The sequence below is a fragment of the Phlebotomus papatasi genome, chromosome 3, assembly GCF_024763615.1.
Source record: "Phlebotomus papatasi isolate M1 chromosome 3, Ppap_2.1, whole genome shotgun sequence".
In the NCBI taxonomy this organism is placed as follows: domain Eukaryota; kingdom Metazoa; phylum Arthropoda; class Insecta; order Diptera; family Psychodidae; genus Phlebotomus; species Phlebotomus papatasi.
In genome coordinates, this window is record NC_077224.1 from 71,950,402 (window position 1) to 71,976,184 (window position 25,783).

General features: G+C 34.0%; 1 non-coding gene across 1 annotated transcript; it reads right to left on the reverse strand.

The window, feature by feature from the left end:
• Window positions 1–1,564: 1,564 nt before the first annotated feature.
• On the reverse strand, window positions 1,565–1,646 carry Trnas-aga (transfer RNA serine (anticodon AGA)). Its single transcript has one exon. It is a non-coding gene; the product is annotated as a tRNA-Ser (tRNA).
• Between the last annotated feature and the right edge of the window lie 24,137 nt (window positions 1,647–25,783).

Below are 25,783 nucleotides of genomic sequence, written 5' to 3' on the forward strand. Positions count from 1 at the left end.
AAGCTCAACCACTTTGGAAGGCTCATTTTTCAACCGATTTGGTTAAATTTGGATTTTTTGGAAAGTATTGCAATTTCGAACCTGGCAGCATCGGTCTTCATCGTTAATGAACCGGTTAAGTACCGTTTTTTGTTTTGTATTATAAACAAAATTACATATTCCAACATAATAGGGGAAAGTGACCATGCTTGATACTGTAAAATGATGTCCAAGGTTTGTGATTATTTTCTGATTAACACACAAACCGAAGCGATTCTTCCACTATGACAAAAAAATGTCTCACTTATTAGGTTCATAATCCCACCTCAAATAGTTCCTGGAAATCCTTAGATTTTTCTCAAGAAGAAAATGGAAATTCAGTGGCGATTTTTATACAAGTTGGGTCCGGGGCCTTCCTGTATAATAATTGATTCGACAATTCGGAGGCCCATTTTCACTGCAAAAAATTCACCGGATACAAAAAATTGCACATCAATATTTAGACGGAACTCTAATCTATCTGCTTAAGTCGTTTGTAAGACTGGTTATTAATTTTAAAATCACTTTTATGTAATTTTTCTAAGCCATGTTTTTATGACATTAGGGCGCTAGCGAAAACCATTTTTTCACTTTGAGTCCATGAAAATGTCACTCTGCAACCTTAAAATTCAGGCAACAGGGTTGAAGGCTATGTCAGTTGTCGATGAAATTGGAGGATTACAATAGGTGTAATTATGAAAGAATCACATCTAATGATAGAGTTGCCACATTAAAATTATCATTCATGGACCCTTCTGAAAATATAGGATGGACACAAGTAGAATTTATGAATTTGTTACCACCCACAAAAACAGTGTCCCCAAGTAAAAATATTTTTACATAAATATTAGTACTGATGACCCCTCTATGTGCCTATGATAGTAGTTTTCGTGAACAGCGACATTAATTAAGAAATACTTATGAAATATCATGTATCGAAATTACAGTTTTGGGCCTATTTTTGATTTTTGCTTCCTGAAACTAGGAAAAAAGAGCTAGGATCCTAATTTTTTTAGGAAATGTGAGGCTTAGCACCAGCTATTGAAATATATTGCGATGAGTCATAACTATTGATTAACATAGGGAAAAAATAGTTATTATCAAGCTTGGATCGTATCAAGCATGGTCACTTTCCCCTATCTTGTATTTTTCAGGTATTTCATACGGTTTGTTTTATTGGTTTTAATTTTCATTTAGCTCTTAAATATTATTTTACTATCTCATCAAAATGTTTATTTTCTCTCCCTTCCTTAGAGACTTTTTTTTAAATCAATTAGTAATTAAAGACAACTAATATAAACAACAAATGTCAACATATGTAAAAAGTTAAAATTTAAAAATGTATCAGTTTATATTGCAATTTCCTGAGTGTAATTCCGAGTGTTATTCCATCTATCCTCAACTTTCGTGCTGTATCATGTAATTTCAGCTCTTTATCTCTCACAAATAGCAGTTCAAAAAGGCAAATCATACTGATAAGATAACCTCAGAGAACAGTAACTCAATTTTTTGGGAATATTAAGAAACAAAAAAATATTTGGAACTCCGCAGTCGGTAGGATTCGAACCTACGCTCCCAGAGGGAATCTGATTTCTAGTCAGACGCCTTAACCGCTCGGCCACGACTGCCACAAATACAACCTCGCCAAAAGATCACCGGCAGCTGTGCGTAGTATTGGCGCCAAATTAATCACTCCGCTTGGTTTATTTTTATATCTCACGCAGTTGTGGATCATGAAGCTGCTTCGTGCGATCACTTTAGGTTTTAGAAAGTTAATTCAAATTGTAGATGCAAACTGTCGTTTGATTTAGGAAGAAGTTTACATGATTTGCCAACCCCTGGAACTACTCAAAGTGTTCCTCTTCAACTGTAGGAGATTGATGAAAGTAATTTTGGGGGGAGTGGGTCGCGAGAATTATCAACATCGAGGTGCTGAAAGGATGGTTCTCTGGAGGAGAGATGATTATTGGAGGTGTGTGTATTTAGAGTGTCTGAAACACAATCACATGAGTGATGTTGCAGAAGGGCTTCTGCTCCTGATGACAATAATTAACAGACATCTTCTGGCCTGATAAATTGATGACTTCACACCCCATTTTACATGGAAAATCTCTCCATCTCTCCCCCAATCATTTCCATCATCCCGGAATACCCAACAAACCACGCGCATCACACAAAATTGTCCTTTTGGAAAATCAACCACTGAAGTGAGATTGGCTGGATGGGAAAAAGAGCAAGGATGTGGGATGGGTAAATTGGCAGGATGCGCTTGCAGAGTCCTCACAGAGAGGATGCGAGTGGATGTGGCAGTGAAATGATGAGTGGGATGCCTGCACAAAATGAGACGCTAATTATGGTGACAAGTAATGTGTTAAAAGACGTTGAAACATCGGAAACAGAGACATACATTTAGCACAACCCCATTTCAGTGTTGACAAACGCCTGAGGGAGGTTGGGGCTGGGGATGCCAGGAGAGGGTTGGAATGAACTCCACTGAGGACACTCAGCAAAGTCACCTCGAGTGTCACATTCAAGTGAGCACTAAGCTGGGAAAATGGGTGAGAAAAAGAGAGCAATTGGTGTAAATTGTGTGACGAAAACTTTATAATGGGCTCTAGGTTGAAAGGGTTACAGACCAAAAGCATCATAAAGAAAAGAGCAAGTCCTTCTAAACTATCATTAAATATTTGACCACTGTATTTCTGTAACTACAACGTATGTTAGTTCCAATTAAAATTGTGAGTTTGTAAATAAGATTTTAACTTTAAACAAAATAAAATCGAAGTTTTTCTTTCGTAGGTTGGCGCGTGTTTCGTTTTAGTGTCAAAACAAGAGCAGCAAAAACATTCTTAAGCAAAAATTAGTAATTTAACGTGGTTTTCTGAAAAAGGTGAAAAAAAAGTTATATCAGAGACGGCTGTTAAACCAATCTTAAAAAAAGTGATATGAAGATTGAAAAGTATCGGGAAGATCAGAAAGCCATAGGGGAGACTGGGGAAAAAGTCACAAATCGAAAATTTCAAAATTCAATATCTTCCAAGATAAAAGAGATAGCGGTTTAAAATTTTTTCCATGGATAGCGTCCATGGACCTTCTTCAATGTCGTAAGTTTCCTAGAATTCGAACAGGGAATTTAGAAAATAAAAAATATTGAAATTTTAGCCCTATTTTTGAATTTTTAAATATTTTCCGTGCAGAAGATATCAATTATTAGCAACTTATTTTAAATTTGATGCGTTGGTGAATATTTCCCATATTATCTGGATATTCTTTAAATACGAATCCGCTATCTATTTTAGAATTTAACAAAGATTCTTTATTGCAAAAATCCTTTTATTAAAAAAGACCACTTGGGGTAAAAAGTAACAAAAACCGAAACAATTTCTGATGTCCCACGGTGAAAAGAAACGTCAATGTATCGCCGCTTGTTGTTTGCATTGGTCAAACGATTTGCAGTCTTTTGTGTGTTTTTTGTAAAATAGCTTAAAATGCGCTTTTGTCACTCAGATAGAGAAAACGGTGTTTTACAACTGTGTAGAAGAATAAATTTACTATGAAAATATGTAATCTAGGTATTTTACTTAAATTTACGGAATCCCATAATAAAGCGAATCAAAGTGTGATAGTATTTTATGCCTGATACTATTTGCCCCAGAATTTTTGAGAATAATCACAAAATTACCTTTTAGAAAACGGCTCGATAAATATATTTCCTTACACAATAGAGAAAAATGACTTTCACAAAGTTGTAGAGCAGTAAATTTCCTATAAAACTGTGCTAATTAGAAATTTTGGAGGTGCTCGGGTAGCTTGTAAAAAAATAAAATATCCGTTTTGTGACTTTTTGCCCCAGTCTTTTATCATTTATCATTTATACCCAGTTATCATTTATCATCACTTTTACATGCATACATTGATCATTGAAAACTTTAAGGTGTGCAAACCCACCATTTTCTTTTCAAACAACGCAATTTCTAAATGTAACTGGATGACATGATGTTTGTTGCACGTATTTTATCATTTTGAGTAACTTTTTAAAATGAAGCAACAAACTTTTGGCCGATGAAAAACGACAAACTTTTGAAAAACAAATATTTTTCAATATGAAATAAAATGAATTATTGTATGAAATACGTTAATAAGATCCACCGATTGTGGTAAATTAATTTACAAAGAAAAAGATTTTAATTTTTTTTTAATTTTTTGTTTAATCATTTTTTTCATCTGGTTTCTCGAACATACATGGGGCAACAAACTTTTGATACCTACTGTATATTCTGCTGGAATGATATTACTCACACCGACAAACTTACCATATGGTAATTTTTATTGCAATAATTACCTCTTTGTAACTCTGAGTCTATTTCTCACTTCGAAAATATGTCGTAAGGATGACTAAATAATTACAATGATCATATGATTAAAATTATTTTATCCTGACTTTGCTTTGCTACTTGGGTATTCAGTAAAAAAATCAAAAGTTGATCTAATAATAAATTGTCTAAGAGCAAGGAAGGAATCTCCATGCGTATTTAGGGCTTTGATCGGAACTAAATCGGTGCTCCTGCAGGGGAATTCTGTAACGATATGGCAATGCCATATGACAAATTTTCGTTATGAATTTGGGAACAGGACAACATTAGAAGCCAGTAAGCTTCGAATAGCCATTGCAAGGATCTCTATGAAGCTCTTAGCAAATGTTATGAATCTGATTTTCAATTAATTTTTCCGTATTTTCCATGTAAAAATTCTCAAATTTGCCATATGACATTGTCACAGTGTTACAGAATTCCCCTATTGGACAGTCTCCGGAGACTGACTGATCCTTCCACCACGAGGCTTAAATTGAGTGTCGAGAGAACACGCGAATACCTGAACCACAAAGCAAGTGAAAACTCGCGGATCCTATCTTGCAGTAATGATTAACACGAAACCTACCAAGACTCGGTTAAATTGATCAGTTTTAAATTAACACATATTGAAACGATAGGGGAGACCGGGGTAGATTAACCACCAAATGAAATTTTTCATTGCGTATAATTTGTACATAAAAAGTTTGTATGAGGCTGATAAATATTTCAATGAATAGGAAGGGAAGTATTAGAATAAAGAGTGATTTCCTCAATATTCCATCGCAGGCAAACTATAAGATACCACTATCTAATACTATACGTGGCTAATTCTGCCCCGGTCTCCCCTACAATGTTACTTTAAAACTTTATGAATTTCTTGAAATATGCCTGTATTATATTTTTCAAATTTCAAATTTTAATTTTTTTGCTCTTTTCGAAGACAAATTTGTTTAGTATCCTATCCTCCAAAACGACCAAAAACGGTTGGTAGATTTAGTGTGAATAAAAATTTTAAAGAGTTACATTTTATTGGCTAGACTTCTAGAATGATATCAATGTAAAACATCCACATTTTGAGCTCTCAAAATTTCCACCTTCTACAGCCTAAGAATCATTAGACTAGATGACCCACTTAATGCCAATATTTTAATTCAATTAAGTAATTCAGTATTTTAAAGGTGCATTATAAATTATACTAATCAAATATTTTTAATTTTAATGCTAGATAGCCAAAATATTAAAAGTTAAATTTATTAGGGGTGGTATTAAATAGGGCATGGTATTAAATAGGTCATCTAACCTAACATTTCTGTAATTGTTCCACCGCCTTTCTCCTGCCCTTCCATAAACATGTTTTTTTTGCAGTTTGAAAATTGTCTTTGTGGACATTACATTATTGTATTTAAATACATTTGACCTTCAATAACGTTTAATAGTGTTTTTTCAAGGTCAAAGTTTGGAAAAAAAAGTTGTATAGTGTGTATTTGTCAACGGATTTAGGCCAATTTTGAATCATTAGAAAGGTTCTCAAATCATGGATTCGTATCCAATTTCGAGACTTAATGAATCGGTTCTGAACTGACAGTGCATTTTTAACGCGATTCAATAATGTATTGCTCCTAAACTATTTTAGGACGTGAGGAAATATAGGGGAACTGTCAGTAGTAAACATGGGATAGTTATAAATACTGATTTACTTGGACTTATGTCGACTGTTTATTCGATGGACAAGGATCTCTATAGTATCTGTGCATTCATGTAGGTTTCGTCATCTGAAGTTTATTAAAAAAAATATAAGTGTTTATAACTATCACATATTTACAACTGTCCCAGTTTTCCCTCAAAATCCAGAGTTCGAGCATTCTGATAAGCTGAGATGCTTTCCATCATTTTTATATAAATAATGTTTTGAGCTTTTTACAGCATCAGTTGATATATTAAATTTTTTGAATTTTAATCAGCTATTCTCTCTGAAAATTTGTCATAATCAATTTGAAATTCTAATATCTCGGTAAAATATCTTTGATTTTGTTGGGAAAGCAACTGAAGAAGCTCGCGAGAGATCTCTTGAAATTTCTCCAGGGAACACCTTGTTTTCCCGACTTGTGAAACAGGAGATGATTGAGGACGTTGGGATGGTGTGGGAAATGAGTGCAGTGAATGAGGTGAAATTGTCTCATTGAATTTGAGGAAGAGACGATGGAATGTCTGAGGCAGTGTCTCTGGAGGTTTGTCGTATATTCAGCCTTTTGTTGCACATCTCATGTCTCGGGCGGAATCCCTGCCGCGGGCGGATGATGATTGAAGGGTTTGCCAAATGAAGGGTATGGGTTGGAACCTGTGGAAGTTTGTTGCGGGAATGACACTCGAAAATCCAACCAAGAGGGTAGGAAATGCACAGGAGGTAGCCGGAGAAATACTTGAGGAGGGAATTTGTGCGGCATGACAGAATTTCAATTTCCCATTATGATGCTCCCTAGGATGGCTTTGCTTATGCACGAGTGTGATTTCCCAGCCTCTTCCTATTGTCATCTTGAGTATGCACTCTCTTTAGCATTTTTTTTCCACCACAGAAATTTATGCATGAGCCTTCCTTCCAATGGGATGGAAAAGGTGATGATCAAATTGAAATATCAGTCACGGAACCTCTTCTCTCTGTGGTTTTGAGGCTGTAGTCATACTTTAGCATCTCATGTGATTATTTAATGAGGCAAACATGAGAGTAGAGGATGGTAGGAAAACCACAAGTACTTGATGCCTAACGTGGCAGCTTCCAAATCACACCTTACATTGATTTTCAAGAGCAATCCAACCATCAAGGTGCGTGCTGGAGGGTGATAGTCGATAGAGTAGCAAATTTCCCGTGAAGATATCTTGTGGAATAATTCACGAGACTTTCCCATATACGAGCTTCTTAAGTGGAAGTTCTCAAAAGCTTCTGAGAATTTTGTAGGAAGCAATAGGGGAAGGTTGGGCAGTTTAAAATTACGCAATTTTTTTCGTGTCGGCTTGATAAAAATGGGCTAAGACTAAGGATAAAAACTCCAAGTCATTAAAGTCGCGCTTAAGCCCTATGTTCAAAAATATCATCAACTATGTACCGTAGATGCCGGTGATTCTGCACCCTTGCTTTTCTTAGCTCTTCTTTAATTCTAGCACTTAGGGTTGGTCTTCATCGATCCTATCTACCATCAGTAAAGACCATCCTAAAGTGCTAGAATTAAAGAAAAGATTGCGAAAATCAAGGATGTAAGTCACCCACATCTATGAATCTTATGACTTACGTAGTCTAATTTCTGCAATTGATTTTGCAAAACTTTGGAATGAGAAATAAGCAAAGTAAGACAAGATAGATTTTACTTTATGCCAGGCATCTTATGAATTATATTTTATTAATTTTTTATATTAGAATAAAAGACATATTGGTAAACTAACCTTATAATGGAGCAATTTCACCGATTCTATAAGTTTTTATTTATCTAATTTTTAACATTTAAAAAAATGCACAGGGTAATTGTAGAGCGTATAGCCAATTTGACAGTTGTCAACCCAGTCGACGGCTAAACCCACCAATCCTATTCCTCCATTTCTATGACACACCCAACATACTATCCCTACAAGAGCACCATTTAACAACCTTCAGCACCCGCCGCGGGTGCTGAAGGTTGTTAAGGTGTTAGGACAAAACGTTTATTTCTCCTATTTTTCCTTTCCTACATCCTTCCAGATATATTTTTTCCTCAAAATTATTTCTTTTCCTTCTCCCTGATCCCCTACTTCCTTCCTTCCTGGGTCCAACGAATGGGGGCGACGGGCTATGCCCATCCAGCCCCTGCGCTTCCCGGTGGAGCGCTCCCTCCGGTGGTCGGGCTTTGGGGAATTGGAAGAGATTGGTCAGGCTGGAGGCTCTTGAGGTGGTGATGGTGGAGAAAGTTATCTTCCCGGGTTGCTGGTAGCACTGGTGGATAGCTAGAGGCTCTGGTGGCGATGGGCGAGTGGGCTGGAGCTGGTCGATGATGTGGAGTCGACGACGGTCCGTGGCAGAAGAGGAAGATTCCTCGTTTTTTTCTTCGCCAGATCTCCGAATTCCCTCCAACTTTTCTCTCAATGCAGCACCCTCGTCGCCTCAACAAGGGTTTAATTTCACAACTTCCACAAATCTCCAGACATTCAAATTCAAAAATTGCGCGATCGCAACAAAGGATGCTGAAGGTTAGAAGTTGAAAGATGGGTGGCACCTTTAGTTCGCCATTTTCCCTTTATAAGATTGCAATTTAATTTCAGTGAGCCCCTTCAGGGCTTACATAATTAACATAACAAACCTAGATTTGACAAGAAAAATCTCTTAATTAATTTAGAATAGGCAGAAAAGGCGAACTGGAGTAGAAGTAAGTCAGTTAATGTAACTTCACTCACGTAAATCAAATAAATCGATGCCATAGAATGAATATGGTACTTCAAACTACCCTACACTCCCCTATTACTCTTCCAACTTTATATTTATTTAATGGTTGTAATAAAATGGATTTTTATTCACAATAAAAGTCTGACCATAGCCGCAGGCAATTTTAACCGTCCATATGCATACAAATTTGAAAATTCAACAGAAAAGTAACGGTTTTTGATTTAAAGTTACATCTTCATTACAAGTTGTTCGCAAACTCATTTTAAAAAGATATCATTCGCAAATTTTTCCAGGAAAAAGGTGAGTCCAATAGATTTATTTTTCCTTTTGGCACTCACCAGTTGTCTCTGTGGGATTTTGTAGTCCCTAAACTTCACAATCATGTTGAAGCTCCTGCGGCAACTCAAATGAATGATTTCTGTATGTTGTATCTGGGGTAAGAGGGAGAGATTTCTTTTCTTGTTTGCCTTGTTCTTGTTATCAGAGCAATATTTGTACCGTTCACATTGTAAGGATATCTCACCCAGGAAGGGTATGGCATCTCCTCCTTGGTGTGGTTGCTTTTTTTATGATTATTATCATTGTGGCCGATACACATCGCAGTTCATTACATTGAGCTCTCGGCAAGTTTTTCCGATATCGCATCTCTTTTGGGTGAAAGTCGATTCTTATGTGGGGGAGGGTGTTTGAGGCATTCCATGCAATGTTTCCGAGGAACAGTATCGATGGTAACATTTTCTCAGCTAGCTCTTGAGCGTCATTTTGAGGAAAGAGCATAGCAGTGTTTCACCGAAGGGCAAAATCTGAGGGATGGATGCGAGAGGACCAGTAGACAGACAAAAATCTGGTAACATGAAACCCCAACTACCGTACTTCTCCTTTTTTATTCCTATTCCGCTTTTCTGGGAGAAGAAAACAACCTTAGTGCCTTGCAGACAATTTTTTTTCAACCCCTCAACCGAACTATTTTCATGTTGTCGATGTGAAATAGTGAAATAGGAGGATCGAATGTCTTTCAACTCATGTTGCAGTCGAACAAGAAAAAAAAGACAGCAAGATGGGTGAATTTCTTCGACGAGTCTCAAAGATAAGTTAGAAAGGAAAATGGGATAGAGATTATTTTTATATACATAATTTTCAGAACGAACACTGGTACGATCGATAAGCCATAAACATAAATTTTAATAGCATCTCCAGTTGTTGGAAGTTGTGGGCTTTTTTCATGTAGGGTATGAGTGTTGCAAAAGAAAGAAATAACCCCATTACAATTTCTATTTTCATGATAAGACTCACGGCTTGTACTTTGAGGATAAACCCCACGACAAATAGGCAAAGCTCGGAAATTGGTGCATTTTTGCAACAAGAAAAGTACTTTAAATAAACCTTGGTTAACGAGCTTTTGCTAATGAGAGGGTTGCTCATGGATGATTTTCTCTGACTATGGCCACTTTTATGACCAACAAGTTCTAAAGACAACTAAATGTGGTCAAGAAAATATACTTTTTCTGTCACTTAATGGTGTTACTTTTGGTGGAAAATGCAATTCCCGACAAGTCCAGACCAATTAAAAAATATAGCTTTCATGAGTTTGAAAGGAACTCATTAGGTTGACGTCAATTTAATGGGAAAATAACTTTAAAATAAAATTCTACAAAAAACAAATTATATTGGTTCAGGAAAGATTATTGATATGGTAATACGTTCATTTTTTGAAATCTTTTAAAATATCATTTTGTAGTCGACTAGTATAATAATATAAATTAGTCAAAAAAATTTCAATGCCCTATTAAAATATTAAAAACTATGCGTAGGGGAGGGTAGAGTAATTTAAGATATGCATGATTTTTGAACAAAAGTTGTGGCAAAACGTCCCACGCTTTACGAATTGCTCGAACTCGTGACTTAGATTTTATGCTCCAAAGGTATTTTCGCATCATTTACCGTTTACCGGTTCTCAAAAGATTTGCACGGATTCATAAATTTCTCAAAAGATCCCCCGAAAAAGTTTTAAGAGTAATGAAATTGATTTTCGGACAGAAATTATTTATCGGTTCATAATCGGTTCATTATCGATTCACAACTGATTTCATCCGATTCAAAAATGACACAAAACATAGCAGAAATAGCTTATGAGTAATGTAATTGAATTTCGGTTAAAAATTAATTATCGGTTATGAACTCATTCATTACCGGTTCATAACCGGTAACATATTGATGATAAAGAGGAAGTTGTGAAGAATCTGGCTTCCTGATCTCAGACTGGCTAAGAAAAAAGACCTAATAGAAGGACGCGGTCGGTACTAGGAACTCTGTTAGATATCCATGATGGTGACATTTAAGAAGACGACAAAGAAAGTCAACAGCGATTGCATAGAAAGAAGAGAGTCAAAGTCCGTAGTCCCCAGCACTTGACCATAATAAGGGGATACATGACTATAACGACAAGGGTTGACAATATAGCGTACATGAAATTGTTAAAGGCAATTACAAGGTGACGAATTGATGTAACGCCACAAGAAAAGTACAACGCTTTGCATGAGAAAAGAAGTAGGAGCAGGTTTCGAACAACAAGCAGTCGAATGCCCTGGGAGTACAGGACTGATGTTTTCGAAAAGTTAGTAATTAAAATATTTTATTATCTTAAGTGCAATTCATGCCTTTGACAAATTAGTCTTGAAAAAATCCTTTACGTGTTTAAACTACCCTATTCTCCGCTACATTCATTGTGAGTAGGGGTACATTTATTATGAGTCCGTTTCTAAGAAATTTTCAATTGCTTTATACAATGATATTATATTGTCTGATAATAATGTCCTTCAGTTAAAATGTTTGAACTTATGATAAATGCAGAAAAATGTCCGAAAATATACATTAACACGTCTGTCAATAAGTCCTTAGACTAAGTAAGAAAAATTTTTTTTTGGTCAAATTCAATTCCATTTCTCAAGATACGTTTTTTTTAAGTAGATATATCATTTTCAACGATTATCTGACTTTTTTATCCCGTCCAAAAAGAAGACTCTCCAAAACTCTCCAAAATAGGTCATAATTTCAAATTTTAGTTCGTCTTCTGAGTTACATGACTAATCGGTGAGCTATTTCTTTGGTTAAAACTCCCTTGAGTTCTGGTCTTGCGAATATGACGACTGAAGGACCACTTCAGTCCAAATTTCATGCAATTTTACTTCTTTTTTGGTTTTTAGGCTTTGGTACAAAGTCGGAAAATGCGGCAAACGTTGCGCGAAGCGGTTCTTATCCTCCCCAAAATGATATGACATCTCTGTAATTCAATTCAATTCAATTATGATATCAAGATTCTTTATTTTGGTTTTAAATCATTCTGCGTATTTGAAGATTTAGTCTGTCTGTTGGACTCTACAATATCTACACTTTTATCTTACTTAGTCATTAATCCGTGAAGCGATGGCTTCCCAGTACATCTGCCTCATAATTGGGTTGCTCTTATGGCATTACCTTTATTAAAAAATTTAATTTAAACAGATATGGGAGTGTGTGAAAGTTTCAAACATGTATTACTTTAAAAAATACACGTTTTTGGAATATGCAGAAATATAAAAATTATAAAAATATAAGGGCCAATCCATCTCAAGACAACCATAGGGGTACCCTTCATGGTCTTAGATGTTTTTGAATTTTATATATGTTAAAGTACACGATAAAATAATACACCCCTATTTTATTTTTCGCCCAAAAAAAATTCCTGGCCGGAGACACATGGCGCCAAAGATGGCGTCTCGCGCTTCATTCGTCAAATGAGATTTTTGGAAAATATTTCAAAATGCTCTACCTCGCGAACGGGTTGAGATTTCTTCTTACTCTTTTTTTTATTTGAAAGATAATTTTATACTCTTTAAAACGATATACTAGTTTTCGTATTATCTGCTCAAGTTTTTTTTGTAACCGTCTTTTAATTTTTTTTTGAAAAAAATTAAAAATTATTTTTTCTCGAAAACAACATTCTCAAAAATTTTCATTTTTTTACTGTTGATCAGTAACATTAAGTACTACATTCCCTGAAAAGGCGAGCTTCCACTTTCGCGCTTATTTTTTTTTTTAAATATTCAAATTTTTACAACATTTTCAAAAAAGAAAAAATACCAGTTAAACTCAAAATTTTGAGTTCAACTTTTCAGGGAATACAGTACTCCACATCCACAATACTTATAAACAGTTAAAAAATCAAAATTTTTCGATTTCCCGTTTTTGAAAAAAAAAACATTTCTTTTTATTTTCAAATAAAAATGCCTTTTTATGACAAATTTACAACTTTAATATGCATTTAACACACGTGCTAAAATGTTGAATTATTTTTAACCTAGAATTAAATTTTTTTTTTATTTTTCAAAAAAAATCCAAATATTTTCAAAATTTTTTTTTGAGAAACTTAAAGAAAACAAAAAAACATAATTAGTTAGAACATAATTAGAAAATTTTTGAGAATGGGGTTTTTGAGAAAAATTAATTTTTAAGTTTTTTCAAAAAAAAATTTAAAAGACGATTACAAAAAAACTTGAGCAGATAATACGAAAACTAGTATATCGTTTTAAAGAGTATAAAATTATCTTTCAAATAAAAAAGAGTAAGAAGAAATCTCAACCCGTTCACGAGATAGAGCATTTTGAAATATTTTCCAAAAATCTCAATTGACGAATGAAGCGCGTGACGCCATCTTTGGCGCCATGTGTCTCCGGCCAGGAATTTTTTTTGTGCGAAAAAAATAGGGGTATATTCCCGTCTGACCAGGTAAGCGTGGATTATAGCCGCAATTAACCCCTATCTTTCATACCTTACTTTTAAGAAGCTCCCATACAAAATACCCCTTACTAAATATATGTGAAGGACACTGTTTTGCGTTCATGGTGGCGAGCAGCAGAACTACGAAAATTATGTTGCCGGCCGTGTTGCTCAGCTGTCAGTGACAAGATGGAATATTTTCCAAAACATTTCATTTATTTTTAAAATTATCACAAAGATTCTCAGTGTTTTTAGTGTTTTTTAATAATAATAATAAATGTGCGTGAGTGCGTTTCGTGTAGAGAAAAGTGTCGTGGTAACTGTAGACAAATTTCCAATGTTGAAATACGTGTTTTTATTTCCTTTCGGGGGTATTTTTTATGAGACAATTTTTTTCATGATAGTTTTTGCTTTTCTAAAGTGTTAAATCATTCATTGTGGTTCAATAAAACATATCCATATCTTTGTAGCTTCTGTCATTTATATAGAATTCGAAGGTGAAATCAGGATGTGCAATTGACAGTTTCATTCCACCGCCATTGATGTACTTGGCAAAATCTAGTCCTTAATTGGGGCCTACCACTCGGATCTTGCCGATGAGGGCTAAAATAGTGCCTAAAGTTGGGTGTTAATTAATGGCTCAACGCTGGGTCCCCCTTACCCTGTGCCAGACGGGTTATTTTATCGTGTACTTTAACATATGTAAAATTCAAAAACATCTAAGACCATGAACCCGCGATTTGCGATTTTCTCGGTCGTCTTGAGATGGATCAGCCCATAAGTTATAATATAATCCTATGTAGGGGAAAGTGACCATGCTTGATACGATCCAAGCTTGATAAAAACTATTTTTTTCCTATGTTAATCAATAGTTATGACTCATCGCAATATATTTCAATAGCTTTTGCTAAGCCTCACATTTCCTAAAAAAAATAGGATCCTAGCTCTTTTTTCCTAGTTTCAGGAAGCAAAAATCAAAAATAGGCCCAAAACTGTAATTTCGATACATGATATTTCATAAGTATTTCTTAATTAATGTCGCTGTTCACGAAAACTACTATCATAGGCACATAGAGGGGTCATCAGTACTAATATTTATGTAAAAATATTTTTACTTGGGGACACTGTTTTGGTGGGTGGTGACAAATTCATAACTTCTACCTGTGTCCATCCTATATTTTCAGAAGGGTCCATGAATGATAATTTTATTGTGGCAACTATATCATTAGATGTGATTATTTCATAATTACACATATTGCAATCCGCCAATTTTATCGACAATTGACATAATCTTCAACCCTGTTGCCTGAATTTTAAGGTTGCAGGATGACATTTTCATGGACTCAAAGTGAAAAAATGGTTTTCGCTAGCGCCCTAATGTCATAAAAACATGGCTTAGAAAAATTACATAAAAGTGATTTTAAAACTAATAACCAGTCATATAAACGATTTAAGCAGATAGATTAGAGTTCCGTCTAAATATTGATGTGCAATTTTTTGTATCCGGTGAATTTTTTGCAGTGAAAATGGGCCTCCGAATTGTCAAATCAAATATTATACAGGAAGGCCCCGGACCCAACTTGTATAAAAATCGCTACTGAATTTCATTTTCTTCTTGAAGAAAATCTAAGGATTTCCAGTAACTATTTGAGGTTGGATTATGAACCTAATAAGTGAGACATTTTTTTGTCATAGTGGAAGAATCGCTTCGGTTTGTGTGGTAATCAGAAAATAATCACAAATCTTGGACATCATTTTACAGTATCAAGCATGGTCACTTTCCCCTAAGCACTTTGTATTTTTTTGGCATAAATAAAATTCAAATTCTAATTGAAATTCAATTGTGTTGAATATTTTTAAATGGCCAAAACTCAAGAGTAACTAAACGGATTTAACTAATTCACGCATGATCCTTATTTAAACAAGTAGTCTCAGTAGTCTTGAATAAAACTAAGCTATGCGATACGGGTTTCAGACATAATGCTCTAAACACACTTTCGACTTAAGCCGAAAGGCGGCTCAACGTAATTATAATCAAAATAAATTTCCATCAGTTTCTCATTACGGCTTAAGCTTAGTGACGGATTAGTCAGAAACAAATGGAAATATAATCTAATCATTATTTTGATTACGATTACTTTAAGCCGTCTCTAGGCTTAAGTCGTAAGTGTGTCTGTCTAGGTCACAAGTCTTAGTTACATGGGTTAAGTTCTATAATTTCTTATCAGTATAAACTTAGGATTAGATGATTGAGGATTAATGACATATTGGTTTCTGGAAAAGCAATAAAATTGGTTGTTATTTAAGATTTGCAGACTTCCCATAACTGAGCTAGACTTCTAGTCTGAAGACAGCTCTACACTCCCCTACTGAAATGGCTCTACTCAAAAAGAAACATTTTTAGAAAAACTTTTAAATTTTAACTCTTAAAACTTCAATCTATTTACTTGAAACTATAATAATAAAATTTCCTATCAAAATATCTTAAAGATTACCTAGGCTCTTTAATACTTAGTTCCAAGATTTAATAAATCATTTTAACCTCAATCACCAAACCTAGGTCATCTGCATTAAATTTCCTGGAAAGAAAATCTTGCAAAATTCCCATAAGACAGCTAAAATTCATTCTAAGGAGAATCATAATGCTTTACGGATGGGTTGCATTTTATCTCAAGTTTTGGTGATGCTAAACATCAACACTTCCTCAATTTAGTTGAGTCACCTCTCCATGGAGCTTCCTCCATAAAAGAGTACCTCTTGAGATATTCGAATGTCGTTCTGGTAATCTTGTCAACTTTTCAGCTATTCCGAGAACATCAAAATCGACTGAAAATTGCGTTTTTTTTTGACTGAGAATCCTTTTTTAGACCACCGACAAAGGCTTCTCTCAGTAGATTACGCGGAATAAAAGAATTGATTTGGCATGAGAAAAATTCTCCGCATATAGACAAAAGCCCGCGATAAGAGATAGAATTCTTTGGCTTCAAGTCACGGAAAATAATTCCGATTTTCCATTTATTATTTGTCAACGACTTTTCATATTTATTTACAGTTCCATATATTTATTGAATTTGCATATGCTCCTGTATCTTGTTATCGCATATTTTTTGTTATTGTGTCTGAAGCATGCAAAATGCGCATACAGGAGCTTGAGAAAGGGGTTGAAAGGTGATTTCCCCAGGTGAGGGTGAAGAATACAATAAAGCCAAGGGGTATTATTTGCAGGAGAAAGAAGCTCAAGGGGAATATTTGAGGACAAAACAAAATACAAACAACTTCCATCATTATTTGTTCGCATTATAAATATTCTTCTCTTTCTCTAAATTGGCGAAAAAGATGGGGACAAATACAATACCTACCCACAACAATTCCTCATTCATTTCTTTTGTACGCAAAAATCAACAGGGGCTTCTGATTTAATTTGACACGAAGCGCGATTCAAGTTGCTTTCCCCCCAAAAGTGGGTGGAATTTTCATCACTTAAGCAATCTCATTGGGAACCACCCACCGCCATGAAATTGTGCTAGGGATAATGTTGCCGATAAATTTAATGACACGGTATTTATGTGTCAATTTCTTGCCGTCAATTAAGGATGAAATTATCAAAAGAACCATTTTATCCACAAATTTTCATTATTTTCTTTGTGATACATTTATAGCATATTTTAAACAGTCATTTTGGGAATATGGTTTACACTTAATTTACAAAATTAGCATTATTTATTTCTATAATACAGTTTTTTTTGTAATCTAATTGAATATATACACAAAGTTATGATTAAGAGGAAAGGGGTGGAAAAGCGTCCCAGAGGCTTTGCGAAGTGCTTAAGCTTCTGATTTAAATGCAAAATACTCTAGCATCATTTACCGCTTATCGGTTTTAAATCGATTTGAACCGATTCATAAATCACTCAAAAGATCCCCTAAAATAGTTAAAAGAGTAATAAAATTGATTTTCAAAAAACCCGTTGGATTCAAAAACAAACAAACCGTTGAATTTCAAAAAAATTGATGTTTATCAATATCGTAATCCGTGTGACATTTCGGTCCCGTTTTCACGGATTATCGAGAGTCTTACTTTACATGTCAATAATGTTACATGAGGCTACTCCTTGTCATGTCTGGAACCTGGAAGAGAGGACGGAATTATTCACTTATTGCAAGGCTGAGAGCAACCCAACATGGAAAACATTTAGGAGTAGACTCTATACTTTAATGGCCTAGACACACTTACGACTTAAGCCGAGGAACGGCTTAAGGTAATTATAAACAAAATAATGATCAGATGATATTTCCATCAGTTTCTGACTAATACATCTCTCGGTTTAAGGCGAGAAAGGGCTTAGTTGGTGGGAAACTGATGGGAATTTAATCAAATCATTATTTTAATTATAATTACGTACGTTAAGCCGTCTCTCGGTTTAAGTCATAAGTGTGTCTAGGGTATAAGGAAGTCGATCCAGTCTCGATGGACCATAGGGGAGACTGGGGCAAAAAGTCACAAATTGAAAATTTGAAAATTCAATATCTTCCAAGATAAAAGAGCTAGCGGCTTAAAATTTTTTCCATAGATAGCCTCCATGGACCTTCTTCAATGTCGTAAGTTTCCAAGAATTCGAACAAGGATTTCAGAAAATAAAAAAATATTGAATTTTTAGCCCTATTTTTAAAATGTTTTCCTTACAGCAGATATCAATTTTGACCTACTTATTTTCCAAAATTGATGCACTGGTAAATATTACGTAAATGATTTGGACTCTTTGAATACGAAACCACTATCTATTTTAAAATTTTAGAAAGATTCTTTTCTCAAGGAATCCTTTTATTAAAAATGACTACTTGGAGTAAAAAGTAACAAAAGGTATGGAGCAAAAAGTAACAAAGAGCGAAGCAATTCCGAAGCAAGGAATAAATTTTCTATAAAAATAAGTAACCTAGCTATTTTTTAAATTTACGAAAGCCCGTAATAAAGCAAATCAAAATATGATAATATCCCATACCTGGTACTATTTGCCCCAGCATTTTTGAGAATGGTCACAAAATTACCTTTTAGAAAACAGCTCGATAAATGTATTTCCTTACATAATAGAGGAAAATGACTTTCACAAAGTTGTAGAGCAGTAAATTTCTTATAAAACTGCACTAATTAGAAATTTCTGGGGCGCTAGGGTAGCTTGTAAAAAATAAAATATCTGTTTTGTGACTTTTTGCCCCAGTCTCCGCTACCCAGATTCAAACACCTTTAACGCCAGAAAAATTCCAGGTGACTTAAAGGGGATTTGAAGCCGGGACACTTGCATCATAGAGCGAGAGCTCTACCACTTGATCCACTGAGTGGTGTATTAGAATATGTTAATGAAGTTATATCTGATAACTTCAAGCTACAATTAGAAGCTTCGAAAGGTGACTCAATTATTAACTTTTGAGGTTGCTTTAGTGGATGAATAAGTATGATCAGTGAGTGAACCATGAGTGGCAGATCGATTAAACAGCGCCGATCTAGCTCTTTAATTGGCTGATTGACAGCAACATGCAATCATGAATTGCAGACCTGTTCACCTCTCAGAATTTCCTTTACATCCAAAAAATCCATAAATACAATACACGATTTGAATAATTGAGGTCAGTAAAAAAAATATTGGTATGGACAATTTTGATCACTAAAATGTTTTAATGTTTAAAAAAAATATCGAATTTATTGAATAGGGAACTCATTGTGTAAACTGAATGATAAAACTCGGTGTTCGGTGCAGTCACTATGGGAGTTCTTTTAATAAATTTGGTTTTTTCTCGCTTATTATTAATATTTAATTAAATTTAGAAAATTGTGGTGTGTCATGACGATCTATTTCTCATCACTGAGAACAACCGTGAAAACACAATTAAGTCGATCACTGACGAAGGTTCATATCAGGATCAAAAGCTCTGGACAAGACCAAAAAAATATTTTCCTCTTTTAGTGTGACAACTCTTTTCGCTGGCAAGCACTGAAGACACCCCCTATAGTTGTGTAAGATTTTACAAACAAAGAATATGAGAAGAATAGTTCTCTCAATGATGAACTGGCGCAAATGATTTCAGAGAGGTGTCACCGGTGATTGCCAGTGAGAATTTAGTCACCCTAAGTTGAAAACACTTTTTTGGTTTTTCCCAAAGCTTTCGATCCTGATGTGGATCTTCTTCAGTGGTCAACTTAATTGTGTTTTCAGAGTCTGAGAAGAATAAATTTTAGGCTGCCAGTCAATGCGAAATTCCGGATAAACGTAAATAAATTAAATACATTTAAAAGTTTAAACTTTGAAAATCTAAGTTTATGAAAATTGTCTGAAATTTTACATGTTATTCTAATATTATGAACTCAGGTTTTATATACTAAAGCGGTTTTAATTTAATAAATAATACCTATTAATGATTATAGGGAAGAGTGGGGCAGTTCAATGAATGAGAAGTTTATTTTTTTCATATTAATTTGTGTTCATCTTATTGAAAATAAATGCGGTCAAATCTTAATGTTATTAGAGCGGTACCTAAATCCCACGTTTAGAAAGTTCGAAATTTCAAAAGTAAAAAGAAATCGACAAAAGACATTAAAAAAGGTTTTTTTTTAATCCAATTGCTGATCGATTTTTAAACTACGTCAGTTAAGGTCTTTTATTGACTATTTTGAAAACAAATTGATTATGAAAACAAAAATTATAGATAATCATTTATGAATCTGAAAAATATTTATATTCAAAAGTAATGCAGCAGTGGAATTAACCTACCCTCCCTTAACTTGCAGGATATAGTTCATTTTACTTTTGTTTATAATTTTTTTTTGTGAAAGTGTTTCAAAATCCAATTCATATGTATCTGCCTCATCTTCCTCTACATACCAAAATCTAATTCATAAATTGAAAAATTTTTCTGCCCAAAATATGATTTTTTTATGTTCGTCAAATGCCTTTTACTGCTCAAGCCGTTCAAACGGTTTCTAACTACTGAGCGAATTTACATAATACTTAACTACACATGTTTATTTCTAAATTAAAGTTTTTATGTACAAAAATATATTCTTTCCTGTGAAAGTACTTTTTTTACGAAGGTTTGTTACCTAAATAAAGCGAAAAATAAAAAATATAAATAATGGAATTTCAATTTTCGAATTATAGTGAAGAAAAGTGGAAAAACGCAAAATTTTCTTGCAAATATATCTTACTAAATGTTATATTATACTTTGAAATTTGTTCTTTTCTTATTACAACTCTTAAGTGTCTTCTTTTAGATTTTATGATGTATCTGAAAATAGAATTTGTGAAAAGTGACTGGAAAATTCTATTTTAAGACAATACTTCTTGAAAATGCAGTAAATATTTTATACAAGAATTGCATGGTTACTCAAGGATTATTTCTACTGACAAAAAATGTATTTGTCAGGGAGGAAAACCTCCTGGAAAATATCCCACCCATTTTATTCCCTCAAATGTGCCATAATCCCAGAGACAAGCGACTTCAATTGAACGTTAAGAGGTAGAGACGCTGAATGGATTTTCCTATATTGGAAAACACACAAAGGGGGGGGTCTCTTTTGAGAGTTTGAGGATGACAGACTTCACCTTTTGTGCATTGGCTGCTGAAGGGATGCTCTCAAAGTGGTGGGATTGCTTTTGTCTTCAATTACACAGCCCCTTTTTGGATTGAATTTGGGGTGTCTGCTTTTCCCACGGCACATTGGGAAAAATTCTCCCGAGGGGCCAAATTCATCCCCTTGTGCTTCAATTCTCGCGTATTTCGCCGTCGGAAATACTTTGCATCAATTTCTACCTCTCAAGCTTCCCAAGCTACACCACCTACCCATCCCGATTGAACTACCACCACCCCTCATAGTTTCAACCCTCTATCGATGCTCTTGAGGAATTTTTCATAAAATTCTTCTTTTGGCTGCGAATGTGTCACTTCTGTACACATGTTTCAAAAATTGCTGCCAACAAGATAAAGAAGTTGTTGAGTGTCATCCCTCGATTTGCCAAGAACAAAAGGGGTTGGTATAGGGAAGAAGCGCAAAAAAAAACATAACAAGGGAAGGATCCCATGAAGATTTTGTATTTTGCAAGCCCTCTTCTCCACTGTTGTCGCTCTTTTTTTTTGGCATCCCCGCACTTCCTCCCCCACACGAAATACTCTTTTATGACAATTTTCAACACCTCCGCTAAATTGCTGAAAGCTTCTGGAAATTTATTTGCCACATCCAACATCCACCATTGTCTCCTGGCACGATGATGAGGTTCAACATTTTGCGAGCATTTACAAGTGTTTTGGGGGTATTTTTCTTAGATTTAATCTTCCATGGATCATTTGTTATTCCAAAATGATTCCGAGATTAGGAAGAGTGTATCTTGAAAAACAATACATCGCGAAATTCAATTTTTTTTCGAAATGCTGTATCTCAATTATTAGCTAGGGGGAAGTAGGGCACCTTTGAAATTGAGATTTTTCACTTATTTTTGAATAAAATTGAGACTTATCGTGACATAATTTAGCTGCACAAACAGATTGAGAAGCTAAATTACATTACGATAAGGCTCAAGGCTCAATTCCACAAACATAGAGACAAATCCCAATTTCAAAGGTGCTCCACTTCCCCCTATAATATTTTTAATTTTCTACGAGCCAGATTAGGTGTGATTCTTTCATAATTTAGTTTTTGTTTAGCAAAATTGATTTTTTTGTTGCACAAAACGCATATTGTTCATTTTCGATGAGAGATTAGATAAATATGAATTTCAAAATGAATTTAAAAACTATTTTGTAACCTAACTTAAAAATTACCCAGACTCAGTAGAGGAAAGTGCCCATGCTTCGTAATGACTAATGACATCGCATGCATATTCTAAAAAACTAGGGAAAAATGCCCAGTTTCTAAACTATATTGCGAAGTAACATTTATTCAGAAACTCAGGAAAAATTTAGTCATTACGAAGCTTAGGATCGTATGAAGCATGGGAGCTTTCCCCTACATGCTGAAGTATTGATTCTAAATCGGTGTAAATATTACGCTTTTTAGGTGTATTAGGGGTTAAAGTTACCCTTTTCCCACGTTAATTTTATCCTTAAAAAGGTGTAAAATTAACATTAACAAATGTTAATATATTTTTACACCTAAATCCATATCCATATTGTTATTTATTTTAAATTGTATACTAAGAATAATTTTTGAAAAACAGATAAACAAAATTCCAGCTACACTGTTTAAAAAAAGTAATAAAAAAATTCAATTTGTATTAGAAAATGTTATATTTGAACCTTATTAGTTTTTCGATTGTATGTAACTATGCCGAAATTTGTTATAGTTCTCCTATTTATCTAAAAAAAATCTCTTTTACAATTATCTTCCTTTCAGATTTGGATCTTACTGATAATTTCGATTTTTCAAGGGTTTTTAAAAGCATCATTTTCAACTTTTCAAGGTATCTAGTCCATCGCAGTCTGTTTCAATCTCTTCTAGGACACCTCGGAGGAGATTTTGCGCCAAAAATTTTCCGAATAATATATAATGATAATATATTTTTAGCTCATAGCATAATCTCAAAATTGTGGTTTGTTAAACTATTGGGCTGATTGGTCTAAAGAACATACTTAGACGTTTTTAAGTGCACGCATATATTGCATTTCGTTAGACCTCATTAAGTTTGACAATTTAGTAGGGTCAACTATTGCCTTCACTCAAAAGTAAACTCAAAAAGTAGAGTCTTTAACAAAATATTTTCTCATTTTTGAATTTTTCCAAAATTTTGTCTCTTCGTTGATTGGCGTTCAATTTATCATTAGACATTGTGTGCTAATTAACCTTCAAATTTTAAATTTTTCTTTTTAGATTACTAATTTTTTATCAAAATTCCCACCGACCCTACTTAAGTTGTGCGCAAATAATTGTAATAATGTTTAGAAAAATACTTGTGTATATAAATAAATATTAATTATGTGACCTGGGCATTAATCAATAGGAGAGACTGGGGCAAAATTTGCCAAAACGAAAATTGCAATATTCACTGTTTTCTAAAATAAAAGAGACTGAGGCTTGAAATTTTTATTATAGATAGCCTTCATGAACCTTCTTAAACTTATAAAGTTTCAAGGGATTCAACGAAGAATTATGTAAAATAAAAAAATATTGAAATTTTGAGCCCTATTTTTGGAATATTTAACTTACAGAAAATATCAATACTGATTAACTCAATTTAAGCACATTTCTTGTTAAGATAGAGAAAAAGTATCTTAGACAAAGTTGTAGAGGATTAAATTTCCTATAAAAATATGTCTATTTGATATATTTAACGTTTGCGAAAATAAAACGTCACAAATTATCGGATGACTGATAAAATTTGCCCCAGAAATTTTGAGAATCTCCACAAAATCGACTTTTATAAAATGATTCGAAAATCACACTTCTTTCGAGTTAGAGGAAAATAGGCTTCTGCAATGTTGTAGAGCAGTAAGTTTCCTATAAGAATATGCTCATTATAAAACGTTTAAGTTTTTTCAGAGCTCGTGAAAGAATTAAATATGCGTTTCGACAAGTTTTGCCCCAGTCTCCAATTCAAACTCAATAAAAATATATCTATATTGCAAATACAATTTTCATCAATTAATAAGAGATTCAGAGCCACTGTCACTACTTAAATTGCTATCATTGTGCGGATAAAATGCGCTATATTTTAGTATAATCAGTAAGGTCAGTAATCAAGAGTATCTAGTTGCACACAGTCACTTTCAATTTTAGTTCAAGTCTTAAAAAAATTTAGATGCCTGAAACTGTCAAAACCTCTCTAAAAATTAACATTCTATATGTATCGATTTTTTTAACAAAGCAATGAAAATCACTCTCTTTCTAATAAACTAATAGTAAGAATAAGTTTAAATTTTGTATACAACCTTGAATAATATTCAAATTAAATTTACCAGCGAAAATCTGACATATTTGGGAAATTCTCGAAAGCAATAGTAGAATAAAATTTATTTGATTCACCATCGAATGTTCTTGACAAAATTTCTATTCGTCGCTGAAAGTTTTCTCCTGGCAACAATGTCTAAAAAAAAATCTATTAAATCAACTTTCATAGTCCCATCCCCAACATATTGACAATCTTTCGCTTGCGAAGAAGCTGAAGAAGTATAATTTTTCTAGCTTTTCTCCACGATGGTGCTTTCCAATCTCTCAGCTGATTAAAAGTTATTTCTGGGCTGGTGTGAGAAATTCACGCAAACTGATATCAAATGTATTTAGCTGTAATATTAAAAAAGTTTACCATATATGTGTGAGGAATATTAATAGGGAATCGTAAATCCTGGCAACTTTTCACCTTGTTGGAAAATTTTTCTCCACCCAAGTCATCCCTAATATCTTCTGCCCATTTCTTCACACGCAACTCCCCATTCGCGTGCTTCGCATTTTCTTTGACACTCCCCATTCCATCTGGAGAATTCCCAGATCCTGTTTTTTTTTTCTTCCACCTCTCCCTCAGGAGTATTTAGTGGGATCAAATTTGGAGTGGAAGTGGGTTGGCACTTGAGACTCGTGAAGAATTTGTGGTTCAAGAACTTAGAACTTCTTTAGCTTTCCGTATTTAACCATTTAATTGATTTTTTCAAAGACAGTAGTAAAATTTTTTTGGAAGGTTGATGAGAATAAAGAGTGATACGAAAATATTTGTTTAACTTTGATATTCTTTGTATAGAAGTGTTAAACTATGAAAAAAAACTTCCTAATTGGATTTTTTAAAGAATGAAGTAAAAGAGATACCAGATACCAGCATTGCGGAATACTCGAACTCCCAAGATAGAGCTAATCTGTGTTATTATTTGGGCAGTACACTCGTTTGTTAAGGATTAAATTCATTCGTAAATCGAAAAATAATTTTGAACTAGAAAATTTGCTAAGAAGTAACATACTTACGGGTAAATAAAACGAGATAATCGAGAAAAATAAATCAATTACAATTACTGGACTAATTAGAATGAATTGATAAGAATTTGAATTGATAAATAAAGCCAAATTGATAAAAACATTGATAAAAAATCCAAATTTAACTAAGTCGTTAAAAGACAAACCCTTCAAAGTGACCCCCCTTTGACCTTCAATAATTCAAAATGGCGAATTTTCCGGTTATAGGTATATTTGTGCGAAATGTTCGCTTGCACTAGCTCAAAAACATATCCGAAAATCATTGAAAAAGCTTGGGCCAATTTTGAGAAAAACCAAAAAGAACATGTTCTT